This window comes from Canis aureus, chromosome 13 (assembly GCF_053574225.1).
Source record: "Canis aureus isolate CA01 chromosome 13, VMU_Caureus_v.1.0, whole genome shotgun sequence".
NCBI lineage: Eukaryota > Metazoa > Chordata > Mammalia > Carnivora > Canidae > Canis > Canis aureus.
Window position 1 is genome coordinate 52,053,826 of NC_135623.1, and position 13,720 is coordinate 52,067,545.

Here is a 13,720-nt window from a genome sequence, read left to right on the forward strand (position 1 = left end):
GGTGGCCCTGTACTCGCTATGGAAACATCCATGGAATGACTCTTTCATTTAGCTCTTTTAAACCATGAATAAATGGGGGCAGTAATGATACAAGCCCTCGGAGCAGGCACCATCAATTTCTCTTTCATGTATCCATACATCCAAGTGACATTTATTAGCATACCACTCTGTGCCAAGGGCTTTGCTGGGTCCCTAGGATATGAGAATGGTGAGACACACTCCTTTCCTCCAAGATCTCATCAGATCTTGCAGAGGGCATGTGTAAGCACAAAACTTAAAATAACATCTTTTAAAGGAATGAAAAAGTACTGTGGGATCTCTTAGGAAGGAATAGCACTGTCTGCCAGGCCAAATGTAGCAAGACTCCATCTGGGGTCTGCATCTTTAATGTGTGAGGAGAAGCTTACCAGCTGGACAAAGGTGATGAATGGCATGTGTTGAGGCCTGGAGTCATGGATGAGCAGCAGCACTGGGAAATGGTGACAATGCCAGAGTTCAGGCGGCATGTGTGTGAGTGGCAGTGGGTACAGAATGACAGGTGATGAGACTGGGAAGTAGGTTTGAAGCATACCCTACAAGGACTCACATGCTAAACTAAGGTGCTCAGGGATGCCTGGGTGGCTCAGTGGTTGAGCGTCTGTCTTCAGCTCAGGGCCTGATCCCGGGACTTGTTTCAAATCCCACATCAGGCTCCTTGCAGGGAGCCTGCTTCTGTCTCTGCCTATGTCTCTGTGTCTCAAATAAATAAATAAATAAATAAATAAATAAATAAATAAATATCTTTAAACTAAGGTATTCAGTCTCTATGTTACAGGCAATAAGCAGCCAACTGGAAGTTTCCAGCAAAGGGGAAGAGTAACACAACCTGACATCCTTTTTATGATACTCTGAGAGCTATAAGGAAGTGACATTAGCCCCTCCAGAAGAGACTGGTGCAAGGAGATAACTTAGGGTTCTCCATATTGGGACAATAATTTCCACCTGAGGAAAAGACCCCGGATTCAAGAGATACTTGGAGGGATTCTAGCAGGACTGAGCTTCAGCGAAAACTCTGCCAGTGGCCGCCTCATTCATTACCCTACCCCTCGGTACTATCTAATCTGACACGTGCTGAGAATAACTGGCTGGGAATCCCAGGCTTCTTTCTGGGGAAAGGGAACTCAGTTCATAATGATCTTATAAGATACACAAAAGAAAGATCATTCTTCTTCTGTCTTACACAGTGAGTTCGGTGAGCAGATAGCAGCCAGGCCTTTATGCACAGCGGTACTTTTTACTGCACCTGAATCGACCACTGAAGATAATACACACTTCATGTTTTCCTGAATGAATGAATGAATGAGAGACAAAGCTGAAGAGTGCAATCTACCTGTCGGCCTCACGGATTGCAAAAAAGCATTGTATTTGTTTAAAATAGTTAAAAGAATGTAAAGATCACTTTTACTTTTTTCATTTTGAGAAGTCACCAGTTCATTATAAATAATAAAAAAGCTACTCTCTAGTGCAATTATTTAGAAATGAGTGCTCATCAACCCTTTGTGGAAATAAGACTAAGTATATGATATTTAGGTTCAGTGGTCTATAATGTTGATATCTTGGCCTCCTGAAGTGACACACTCAGCATGGCTTTGTGGCTACATGGCAGATTTGCTTCAGGGACTAGCTATCCAGACCTGGCACTGTTTTGGAGGTGGCAAGTTCCCGATGCTACAAGAGAAGAGGTCTATTGCCTTCTGCTAATGTTACTAAGGAGGCCATAGGTAAATATGACTGACAGGGACAGTTGAGCAGTGGTACCCTGCCCAGGGACACCAGCGGAGGGGTGAGTGGCACCTGAAATCTCAGAGTTGTGTCTGATTTGAGGGAGACTTTTTCTTAATCACATCTAAGTGCAGGAGGGGAGAATGGGATCCTAGATTTAAGGTAAAAGGATCAGAATGAACGGAAAAAGATATTGCTGGGATTAGTTTCATGGACAATGCCCCAAACACATCCACCCCACCCCCCAAATCTGCATCGTGTCCTTTTATACTATCTTCTCTTTATTTCTTCTCAGTTGTTTTTGAGCATCATATCCGGTCTTGCTGTTTGGACCTTCCCTCTCACACTCTACTCGGCGGTATGTTTAAAGGGGCCTAAAAGGCAACAGGCACACACTGGGTCTTAAACACGACTGATGCAACCATCTGTCAGGCGCCAAGGGCTTCTGGAAGAGATTGGGCTTCATGCTCATCTGGCCAACTGGTTGACTGGGGGACCCTAATAATTACATTATCGAAGTGGAAGCATCAACCACTGGATGAAACTTCAGGCATTACTTATGGATGAAATGAGGTCAAAAGAGGTCAGAGAAGACAAGAGCCGAGCTGGCCATGACAGCTGTCCAAGCTGCCACTGCGATGCATCGTGGGGCATCAGAGCTGGGGCTGCATCTTCTCTTGGAGAAGGCTGGCTGTCAACCCGAAATACTGCTGCTGAAGCGTCTCAGACCGAGGCAAGGCTCCCTCACACAGCACTCTCCTGGAGGAGGATTCAGGAAAAGCAAGCACGGGCTGCTTTTGAAATAATGAAAGCCTTATCCTAGTGCTCATGCTCTTCTGTGAGCTTCACCGCCAGGGTGAGAGCTCTGCAGGAGCGGCTAGTGGCATCGTGGTCAGTCTGCAAGCATCTAACTGAAAGAAAGCGTGCGTGCAGGTGTGAGCGAATGGGCAGCTGCAGGACTGCACAGCACAGACAGGCCGATGGAGAGGACTCAAGAGAAAGCTTTTTAAGGACAGATGTCATGGAAGAAAAATATTAAGTATAAACCTTTGTACAATCAAATGAAAAGGTCTGCTCCTATGAACCATAGTTTACCACTGTCTGCCTGATTTTCTACAGAAGTGTAAAGTGAAGAGGTTCACTTGGAGACTTATGACAGGATCCATTCTATCTTAATACATATGAAAACCACAAGTGAAACCTTAAAACAATATTTCAGTCTTTAATAAATTGCCCCTCACCCCAGGCCAGAAATATTAATAAAGAGAATAAATTTAGACACTTAATTTTATCACTCATAGAACTTCTATTTTCTTGCACAAGAAAATAGCACATTAGCTTGAGAATTAGTCACTCCATTAAGTGTTGCAAAGCCCTCTTTTAATTTCACCTTGAATATTGCCCTAATAATAGCCACCTTGTATTGAATGAAGCACAAACATAATACACACATTCTTTGTGAAAAATAATTATCAATATTAACCTTGAGGAGCTAAAAGTTAAAAAGAGCAGAGTTCCCATTCTCAAGTATAATAAATCAGTCCAATTTGGAGTCAAAGTTGTAAAAACATGTCTAGAGTTTTTAACTGTAAACACAATGAGATCAAGCATGTTTCCCTCTGGAGAAGCAAAAAGATGCACTTCTCAATTGCAAGCACTTCCAGCATGTTGCTCCATACCAAACACAGCTTCCTTTTGTAGCACTTTATTTTAATGCTATTCTTTTCAGAGATGAAAGTTTCATTAAAAAAAAAAAAGGATACAGGAATATGTAGATAGTATGGGAGAGATGGCTAGGAGGGATAGCAATACTTTATGTGATCTGGGAATTCTCTTCTATGTCACCATCCTTCCCCTTCTGTGAGTGTAGCAAAATAATTGGCTAACATAATTAAATATGAATCCGCATAACTTCAGACTCTGAACGTGTGATCAGTCCTTTGATAGGCTAAAAGAGGTGCTTCACCCAGCCCTGTAGCCCAAAAGCAAAGTGAAAAAACCTGTACTTTCTTTGATTTGTGAAAAGATGCTTCTGCTGTAAATAAGAAGCACATACTTGACATTTCCTTAGGAAGACATCTGGAACCTTAGAATGTATTTATCACAAATGCAGTGGGGACATTATAATACATTACACTCCTTCAGGTCCAGTCTTCCCTATCAGTACTCATGTATTCTGAAAAGAAAGGAGTTTTCAGCTTATTTGGGAGATAGCAGTACCATGGAACTAAAATAAAACAAACAGAGGAAAAAAAATGTAAGGGTGATCAGCAGTTAGGAAACGAATCAATAATATTTACTGAAGACCTATGGTAGGCAAAGCTCTTTAACAGGTACCTTAAAGAGGTATAAATAAAATAGCAAATAGGTTTCCTTCCCTCAAAGGATCTACAAATGGAAGAAACATATGTAAATATATACATGTGAATGCATAGACAGCCCGTGACTCTTAAAAAATCAGAGCATGCAAAACCAATTACAACCAAACATACATGAATTGGTGCAGATGCACCTCACGGATAGGCTGATTTCATTTGAGACAGCCTCAAAACTTGGGCTGCCAGCCTCAGCAACGCCTGGACAGTAGTGTTGTCCACAATATAAATGTATTCACTTTTTGTCAAAGCATTTATTTACTGTAAGATATGCCAAGAGTTACGTGATCAAAGTTAAATAAAATTAATCTAATACTTGATTTGCTCACCCTTCCATTGCTTGTTTTCAATAGGCTGAATTTTGTTTTAGCTAAAAGAAAAGCAGGTAGTTTGTAGACTTTTAATGTGCAATATTTAAATAAAGTACCTGGTAGACGATTTTGTTTTTTTAGGTTAATGAAAGGAAATGTGACACATCTCTGTGCTAACTTAGAGATTTTAAATTTAGAAAGCAAAAAATGAGAAGGCATTTTAACAGATTTTCCCTCTTAAAGAGTCACAAACAGTACCTGTCATTCTAATTTTACTATCATCTTAATATTTATCATTTTAATGTAAAAAAGTATCTGATTCTAAGAAATAATTTCTCATAGAAAATTCTAACATTTACAACTAAATCTTATGAATAGTCTAAATGGATAAGCAGAAGGTCCACCTCAGTATAGAAATATTGGCTGCTGTTTTTCAGAAAGACTTAATCCATAAAAAAGCGATGATACAAACAGAAACATGGAAGGATTATAGGCAGAAACATAAGTACAGGAAAAAGTTACTGATCACTAAATTTGGTTTAAGAGATTAGGGAGACAATTATAACAATAACAATTGTTACTGTTATACAGCTATATATTATATATGTTATATTTATATTAAATATATGCTATACAATATAGAACAATTGTTATGTATATAATAACAAAAAATAACAATCCTGTTATTTTTAAACAGGATTCTCTGTCTAAACAACCATATTTACAACTATACAAGTGAATAGTCAAACAAGGTAATTACAATTTTGATATCAATGAGTTATCACTATTTTGAGAAGCAGTGTGGTTGGTTTAAGTGATAAAAGTATTATTTCAAATCCATCTGTGCCATAAATGATCTGATTCTTTGGAAATCTTCTTTAACATCTTGGTAAGTATCTATGGGGATATTATGAGAAATAATATGCACTGAAAGAGCCCAAAACACGTAGAATAAAAGATCTATACAGCCCAGGTAAAGCTGCCATATATAGATTGCCTATTTATATAAATCCTATTAATTATAAAACCCACTTAGTTATCATATTTATGTATTATAATAATAATTGGTATGTAAGATTATAAACCTGAAGGTCTTGAAGCATCCTCTAAATCATCTTTTTGGAGACCGTTTACATGTATTTTATTTGCTTACTTATAGCGGTTCACACCAAACTGCTGTCCCAAAAAAAGGGGGATGGTATACCATAAAACACACACACATCCTCAAATAAAAGTAAGTTATTTAGTGCAGTAGAGATCACTCAGCTTTTTAGAAAATTTCTTGTTGGGAACTGTGGAAACTGTAGAGAAACACGATCAATACCATCCATATATGGTGGAGCAGAAAGGTGGGGAGTGGGGGACTTGGGTTGTGCGTCTGTTTCCCATCAGTTGGGTGCATATGTACAAGGAGGATGCTCAGCTCAGTTACCACTGCCGACCTTCCAGTAATCTCATTTCGGGTCTAAAGGAATCCCTGCTCTGACACATCCCACACATCCTGCAGGTAGAGCAGAGGCTAAAGATGTTAAAACCATACTGAACATCCATGATAAACTCCTGGGGGCACTGCTTAGTGAGGGTTCCAAAGCTGAAAAGCTGAAAAAAAGAAATTCTGAAATTCTGAGTTTGGAGTACTAAGAGGTTCTGAAATCATGCTATCATCCTTTCCACTGCACCAGAAGCAACCTCCACTGTAAAACCATGCATAAGATGCATCTGCTTTTCATTGGCTGTGAACATGTTAATAGATGAACAAGTCCAAATGTATTTGCACACACACAAATCCCAACACATGGCAGATTGTTCATGTTATATAATCTGTTTTATATGTGTTACTAACATGTCACTTCTTTATGCTGTAGAAGCTACTTAAGTATCTTCCAAAGACATAACAAGATGGGGAGGGGGGCAGGGGAAGAAGGGTACCACGGGTATTTTTTTTATAAAACTGGTGCGACAGAGCAGTTTGTAGACCCTCCCCAGTGTGACAGGTGTGTGTCCGGCAGGATGAGACCTCTACTGAGGCAGGTATACATCCCGGAGCTGAGGGACAGCAGCTTGAAATGTTGGAGGTTCCAGCTGAGCGTGTTGCACCTTTAATTTCTTGTGGTGGAATAGGACAGGGTGAACAACTGTAATTGGAAATTATGCAGGATACAAAAAGAAAAGCAACTTCTCTGTCATAAAAGCAACGTGGGTTCCACCTGGTCCCTTTTGGGCGAAGTAAGCTGTTTGATCAGCTTCCCTCAGTCTCTGTGGATGTCCTTATATGAGTCTAATTGAAGGACTCCTGTTCTCTTTTTATTTTTGCTCTATGAAAAATGTATCGGAGATGTCTCATAATGAACTTTGATATGGTGAAATGATAATAATGTCCTAATTATATATAAAAATGTAATTACACTTGCTTCTATTATAGAAAAACTCCCTTTATAATGAAGTGTTATGTTGAAAAAAGATTTTCATTATAGGCAGACTCCTTTACTTGTTAATTTGAGCTCTGATTCATCACTTTAATATTAAAAAAATTCTTTGTAAGTTACTTTTGATGTGTCTCATTTATGGTTCATTTCACTTCCTGGGCACCACCAGGAGCCCAAATCCAAACTTCTTTGAAAGGCACTTAAAAATACATCTTTCAAAAAGGAATTCTTCTTTCTATGTGGTGGAACAGCAGTAGTCAAGAAAAATATCATTGATCCTCTTATTTACTTGAGCTCTGAAAACTTTTGTTTTGAAATTTGGAACCAAAAAATATATATATGGCTTCTTAGATATTTAAAACTATGTCACGTATAAGGTGCCAATATATAGACTATTTAAACATAGAGTTTAGCCAGTAATCAGTTATACAGGCGACCTCATGGCATTCAAACAACATGGCTTCTTTTCTACTCCTTTTGGGATGGTTCAAAGCATCATTTCACCAAATCAAGTGCAAACTGAGGAGTGTAAGGAATCTGTCTTCTTTGCCCTGTGCCCTAACAATCTGGTCAGAGTCTTCATGGGAACAGTAATTAAATGCTTAAAATTAGTTTTGAGGTATTCAGTTATTCAGCTGAATCTGTCTACTACCTCCATTCATCACGGAGGATGAATATTTCATCATTAACACTAGAAAAAAAAGAGATTAAGCTATAAACTGTCCAAATCAACAAGAAAATGTAATTGAAATACTTTCAGAAGTATTGCAAAAAAAAATCCAAAAATTAACCTACAATTACCACAGAGTATTATATTTATTTTAAGTCATCCACTTTCAGATTTTAAGGAAGAATAATTTATTCAAAAATTAAATTCTTTATAGAGCGGTGGGTCCTTGAGAGGTGAGATTATGATTTAAATAGGTCTGACTTTGATAACAGAATCGCTACCTATTTATATTGTTCTATAATCTGTAAGTTGAATAGGAATCTTGAAAACTCTAGAGAATTACAACTTCTTTTATAACCTCTTTCTGAATGTGGCAACTGTAGGGATCTCACTAAAACTTTAGTTATGAGACTTTAGAGTTGTATGTGATTGCTCCCTCTCCACTGTCCTGACCCAACATCCAGTCTAATAATGAATCCTTTTGATTCTACCTCCTACGTATCTCTCAAATCCACTGCACCCCATCCCTCACCTCTCAGACTAAACCACCTCCATATCTCACTTGGATTCCTGCAATGGCCTCTCAGTCTCTTTTCCTCCTCTCCAATCTGTTCTCCATGTGTCAGTTAATGATCTAATAAGTCATAAACCAAGTCATGCCGTTTCCCTGCTTAAATCTTTTCCATGATTTCTCTGTGCACTCAGAATAAAATCCAAGTTACTTACATGTCACAGAAGGCTGGAGATGATCTGATTCCTACGTACCCTTCCTACCTTACCTCCTACTACTCCCTTTCATACACTCAACTACTCCTAGACACACTGGCAGGCCCTTAAACACACCACATCCTGCTGCCTCTGCCTGAAGTGCTCTTTTCCAAATGTAACATGACTGGTCTTACGTCTCAGTTTCAATGTCACTGAAATGCCTGGCAGCCTGTCTAAGCAGGGTCCAACTTTGGCTGTTTTCTCTCCCAGTATCCTATTTCCTCTTTCACTCTACCTTCTCTAATTGTCACTCATTTAGCCATTTGTTTTACTCTTTTATTCTTCATGAGATGTGGCTTTGAAGAACAAGAGTCCTGCACTATCCCACACCACATCCACTCTCCATTTCTTTCTTCCTAGAATCTAACCCTCCTTGCTCTCCCAAGTTTACCAAACATATCCGCACCCCTGGGTTTCTGCTCATGCTCTCTTCTCTGTGTAAAACGCCTTCCTCACAATCTGCAGACCTTCAAAATCTTTCTTGTCTTTTCCACTCAAATGCCACCTTATCCCAGAAGCCCTCTTTGATTCTCCTATTAGAATTAACTTACCCTTGAGTTTCAGCACCATTTTGTTTATAGTATGAAGTTTGCACCAAGCTTAGTTGTATACAGGTCTGTCACCTTCACAACCATACCTCTGACTGTTTGGGGTATTTCTCTTAGAATGGGTTTTTCAATTTTTAAATATTTTATTGATACCTTCCTTTAAAACTTTTTTGACCTCCTTTTATCAAATAAATTGTATAACTTACTAGAGAAGGATAATTCCACTTATTAAAGAAAATTAGTAAATAAGTCAATGGTTTTCTCTATCAGAATTTTTATTAAAATCTCTAAAATCATTGCTATTTGTTTTGCTATTAGACCTTAACAATAAGCGAGTTAACTGTAAAATAATTAAAGTGCCTATTTGGCAAACAATGGTAATTTAAGGAAAACAATCATGTTTCCTCCTTTGCACTTTTACTTTTATCCAGATGAAAATGGAAAGCCAGTCTGCCAATGGCCTCTTCCTTCTAAGGTGAGTGATTTCATAAGAATATAAATAGGATGATGTCTCAGATATGACAACATGAATTCATGAGTCCCAAAAGGGACATGGTGCTTAATATTAACAGAAGGAAGACAGAGCCAAGAACATCCATTGATTTTCAAAAACAATTTTATACAACTAATTTTTGGAATTATTGGTAAAAAGTAAATGTGAATAACTGACCTACTTTAATTCCCACTCAAAAGGGTAGGTATAACAAGTAATGATGATACATTAAACTCGAAAGAGTGGTGCTTCAGAATTGACAAATTCCCTCTTGGGTTTTTGGACATTTTGAGGTTTTCATTTCTCTACTTGTAAGATCTTTCAAGTTGTCTCATTTTAAATGTTAAAAAGGATGAAAAATGTATATATGAATCATCTCTGAAAATATTTTTGAAGAACATTTTTAGTAATGGGAAATTCCCTCTCAAAATACCTCTATTTTTTAAAAAAAATCTTAGCTATGTCTCTTTTCCCAGTAAACTATTTCATATGTATTCCCTTTCAATAACTAGCATTTGAATCTTAAAAGATAAAATCTAAAGTAACACCAGATATGGTGTTTTTGAAAGAGTCATGTTGAGCTGCATAAAACAGAAAATCTAAATTGATTTGGCTGGGAAAAGGTAGAGGTTTCTTTTTCTCCCATATGGAAAAAGTTGGGGACCAGGCACTCAGGCTAATATGGAGGCACCCTAGTCAATGGGGACTCTGCTTTGTCCGGATTTGTGCACCATTCTTACTCACGGCTTTTATTCTTAAGATTGACACATGGCCTGATGTGGCTGCTTGAGTCCTAGCCTAACAACCAAAAAAAAAAAAAAAAAAAAAGGAAGGAAGGGCAAGAGATCGTGTCTCCCAGCTGCATTGATTCCCTTAAAGAGATTTCCCAGAAATCTACCCAACATCTTAATGTCTTCTGCCTATATCTCAATGACCACCCCTACCAGTTAAAACAAAACAAAACCAATATGCAAAAAAATGCCAGGAAAGGTATCTTTTATCTAGCAACATTACAGTTTGGGATAAAATCACCACTCTTAGTGAGGAATGAGGGAAGAATGGATATTGGAAAAGCTACATATTGTACTCCTCAAATAACATATTTATTTGAAGATATACATTTCTGACCTTATCTCATGCCCTCTCCTGTGGACACACTATGCCTCAACCAACAGAACTTAATGGTAGGGCCCGGGACACTGAGGAATCCCCTATAATTGCTTTCCTCCTTCATGGAAAGCATTATATCTGACTTATTTCATTGACTGGCTGCTTCTCACTTTCAGGTCTCTTCTCAGGTGAAATGCTACCTCACAAGACTGTCCTCACAACTCTGGTCTGCAGGAGTCTCCTTTCCCAACTTCAGTACTCTCCCCATGACACCCTATCAAATCCTCCAAAGCACTTAACACAATCGGCAATTACTGCTTTTAAGTATCGGTTCATTAGTTTGTTTTTTTTTTTAATTTATTTTTTATTGGTGTTCAATTTACTAACATACAGAATAACCCCCAGTGCCCGTCACCCATTCACTCCCACCCCCCACCCACCTCCCCTTCTACCACCCCTAGTTCGTTTCCCAGAGTTAGCAGTCTTTACGTTCTGTCTCCCTTTCTGATATTTCCCACACATTTCTTCTCCCTTCCCTTATATTCCCTTTCACTATTATTTATATTCCCCAAATGAATGAGAACATATAATGTTTGTCCTTCTCCGACTGACTTACTTCACTCAGCATAATACCCTCCAGTTCCATCCACGTTGAAGCAAATGGTGGGTATTTGTCATTTCTAATAGCTGAGTAATATTCCATTGTATACATAAACCACATCTTCTTTATCCATTCATCTTTCGATGGACACCGAGGCTCCTTCCACAGTTTGGCTATTGTGGACATTGCTGCTATAAACATCGGGGTGCAGGTGTCCCGGCGTTTCACTGCATCTGTATCTTTGGGGTAAATCCCCAGCAGTGCAATTGCTGGGTCGTAGGGCAGGTATATTTTTAACTGTTTGAGGAACCTCCACACAGTTTTCCAGAGTGGCTGCACCAGTTCACATTCCCACCAACAGTGTATGAGGGTTCCCTTTTCTCCGCATCCTCTCCAAGATTTGTTGTTTCCTGCCTTGTTAATTTTCCCCATTCTCACGGGTGTGAGGTGGTATCTCATTGTGGTTTTGATTTGTATTTCCCTGATGGCAAGCGATGCAGAGCATTTTCTCATGTGCGTGTTGGCCATGTCTATGTCTTCCTCTGTGAGATTTCTGTTCATGTCTTTTGCCCATTTCATGATTGGATTGTTTGTTTCTTTGGTGTTGAGTTTAATAAGTTCTTTATAGATCTTGGAAACTAGCCCTTTATCTGATATGTCATTTGCAAATATCTTCTCCCATTCTGTAGGTTGTCTTTGAGTTTTGTTGACTGTATCCTTTGCTGTGCAAAAGCTTCTTATCTTGATGAAGTCCCAAGAGTTAGTTCATTTTTGCTTTTGTTTCTTTTGCCTTCGTGGATGTATCTTGCAAGAAGTTACTATGGCCGAGTTCAAAAAGGGTGTTGCCTGTGTTCTTCTCTAGGATTTTGATGGAATCTTGTCTCACATTTAGATCTTTCATCCATTTTGAGTTTATCTTTGTGTATGGTGAAAGAGAGTGGTCTAGTTTCATTCTTCTGCATGTGGATGTCCAATTTTCCCAGCACCAGTTATTGAAGAGACTGTCTTTCTTCCAGGGGATAGTCTTTCCTCCTTTATCGAATATTAGTTGCTCATAAAGTTCAGGGTCCACTTCTGGATTCTCTATTCTGTTCCACTGATCTATGTGTCTGTTTTTGTGCCAGTACCACACTGTCTTGATGACCACAGCTTTGTAGTACAACCTGAAATCTGGCAATGTGATGCCCCCAGATATGGTTTTCTTTTTTAAAATTCCCCTGGCTATTCGGGGTCTTTTCTGATTCCACACAAATCTTAAAATAATTTGTTCTAACTCTCTGAAGAAAGTCCATGGTATTTTGATAGGGATTGCATTAAACGTGTATATTGCCCTGGGTAACATTGACATTTTCACAATATTAATTCTGCCAATCCATGAGCATGGAATATTTTTCCATCTCTTTGTGTCTTCCTCAATTTCTTTCAGAAGTGTTCTATAGTTTTGAGGGTATAGATCCTTTACATCTTTGGTTAGGTTTATTCCTAGGTATCTTATGCTTTTGGGTGCAATTGTAAATGGGATTGACTCCTTAATTTCTCTTTCTTCAGTCTCATTGTTAGTGTATAGAAATGCCACTGACTTCTGGGCATTGATTTTGTATCCTGCCACGCTACCGAATTGCTGTATGAGTTCTAGCAATCTTGGGGTGGAGACTTTTGGGTTTTCTATGTAGAGTATCATGTCATCGGCGAAGAGGGAGAGTTTGACTTCTTCTTTGCCAATTTGAATGCCTTTAATGTCTTTTTGTTGTCTGATTGCTGAGGCTAGGACTTCCAGTACTATGTTGAACATTAGTTTGTTATATGTAAATGCCCAAAGACAGTGTTAACCTCATGACAGCAGGGGTTAGTCTTGATCACTGCTGTGTCCCCAGAACTGAAACTCATGCCTGACATGTTATGGGGTTCAATAAAACCTTTTTAAACAAATGGGGGAAAACACCAAAGAAATTGGTAAATGAATATTTTGGCAAATTGGTAAATATTTACCTAATAAATAAAAACTTCACTTTGCCAACCTTTTTGTTTTGTGGGGCCAATTAAACCTTGAATCCTGTCCTGCAGTTATGATTTGTATGAGTCACAAGAATCAGCCTTCACATGTGGCAACCTAAGGGCCGCCAGTTGGCTGGAATTGTTCCACTGGGCCCAAGATTTTACCTCCTTCTGCATGACATGATAGGAAAGCTGGATTCATCTGCAAGCTTCACTTTGGAAATCTCCAGGTAAAGCCCCTGTGAGTACACAGTATTCTTCAAAGGTTTCTCGGAGGAGTCTAATCAGACCACGATACATGAAGTATCGTTTTTTTGTCCTTTTAATAGATCAGGAGTTTATGGAGAAAGTGATTCTTTTTTTTTTTTTTTTTTTTTTTGAGAAAGTGATTCTAAGTTTGAGCTTCTTTCTACCTTAGTATTTTTACCTAGTATTCTTACGACATAAATGGAAGGATGGAAAAAATGAAGAAAGAGAAGGCAAGAGGGAGAGAGGAGGAGAAAAAAAGTGGAAGAAAGAGAGATGAAATGAGAAAATAGCCCCTTTAGTGGGTACCCCAGTCTGTTGAGAATTGCTAGAAGACATTTTAGCATCTAAGTCTTCAAGTAGCTCATTAGGGTGATGAAAAGCCAAGATGAAGGGATGGTGCCATGTCTGAAGAG

General features: G+C 38.6%; 1 long non-coding RNA gene across 2 annotated transcripts in view; it reads right to left on the reverse strand.

Moving 5' to 3' along the window:
• The window catches only part of LOC144282507 (uncharacterized), a 127,626-nt gene that overhangs the window by 7,813 nt on the left and 106,093 nt on the right, over nt 1-13,720 (reverse strand). The gene's annotated exons all lie outside the window — the stretch shown is intronic.